Raw genomic sequence first — 1,304 nt, 5'->3', positions numbered from 1 at the left:
TGATCCGTCTTATCCATCCTCCTATCCATTGTTTTTAGCATAGCCATGACTGCGGATAAGTCTTCAGTAGCTGCATAAGCGGCTCCCCTAGTGACATCATGCCTAGGGTTGTGGTATTCTCTAGAGTGTTTAGAGAATTCTTCAATCAATTCTTTGATCACCGGGGGTGGCTTCTTTGTGAGCGGGCCTTGCGAGTCTAGTAGCTGCCTGGTTGTGACATTGACTCCATCATAGAAGATGGATACTTCTTGCTGGCTGTTTAGGTCATGGTGTGGGCAGTTTCTTAGTAAGCTCTTGTACCTCTCCCATGCTTCATATAGCGACTCTCCAGCTTGTTGTTCAAAGTTAGCAATGTCCTTCTTCAACTTGGCTATCTTGGAAGGTGGGAAAAAGTGATCAATGAATTCTTCTTTCATCTTGGCCCAAGTGGTGACTGATCCGGGGGGAAGTGACTTGAGCCAGTCTTTTGCAGCACCTTTGAATGTCACCGAAAGCATACGAAGTAGTTGAGTCTCGCGGGGCACATTTGGAACATTGAAGTAATCAGCTACATCATTGACTTCATCCAAATTTTTGTAGGCATCTTCATGGTATTTTCCATAAAAAGGTATTTCCTTAAGTAAAGCTAGGATATGACCCTTTAGCTCGAAGGTAGCAGTCGCGGGAATTGCAGGTTGCACAAGTCCCGGGCCAGTGTCGTCTCGCATCCTCTTCTTCCATTCTCCCATGGGGATTTTATCAATGTTAGCCATTGTGACAGCTAACTCTTCCTCGGACTCGGTTTCGTGCTCGTATGTCGGGTCCTCTTCTTCCTCGGTCTCGTACTCGATATCCTCCTTAGCCGGTTCGTCGATTACTAAGGAAGCGCTGGATGCTCCTGATTTGATGCTCTTCTTTTTCCCAAAAACAGTCTTCAAGTTGGACAAGGGTGACTTCTTTGGTGTACTTGAACTCTCCACGTCCTTTCCCTTGTTTCTTTTCAATGCGGTTTCGGGATCTTCAAATGGGGGTACCAGCGGGGTGTTTGATCCTCTGGTCATGAAAGTCCTGAAATAAACAGAATAAAAGCGTAAAAAGAACAAAAAAAATCGTACTAAAAATAATCAAAAATTTACTGCTGATTACGCTTGTACTCGCCGAGTAGATGCGACTGCACTCGGCGAGTAACAATGTGTTTTTGAAAAAATTATAACTAAATATTAAAAACTAAAATAGCTGCTAAGACCTAATTACTGACTACTAAACTGTAATAAAGTAACTTTATGCAAGTAAACTCACACAAAGGATCGAAAAAATTAGGTATT

The 1,304-nt window shown here is 43.0% G+C and overlaps 1 non-coding gene across 1 annotated transcript; it reads left to right on the top strand.

Annotated features, from left to right (window-relative positions):
- Nucleotides 1-261: 261 nt before the first annotated feature.
- Nucleotides 262-368, top strand: LOC145077457 (small nucleolar RNA R71). Its single transcript, XR_013693200.1, has one exon. It is a non-coding gene; the product is annotated as a small nucleolar RNA R71 (small nucleolar RNA).
- The last annotated feature ends 936 nt before the right edge of the window (nucleotides 369-1,304 follow it).

This window comes from Lactuca serriola, chromosome 9, assembly GCF_051521515.1.
Source record: "Lactuca serriola cultivar US96UC23 chromosome 9, Lser_US96UC23_V15, whole genome shotgun sequence".
Lineage (NCBI taxonomy): Eukaryota > Viridiplantae > Streptophyta > Magnoliopsida > Asterales > Asteraceae > Lactuca > Lactuca serriola.
The sequence above is the reverse complement of the archived record's forward strand: the minus strand, read 5'-3'. Positions and strand labels throughout refer to the sequence as shown.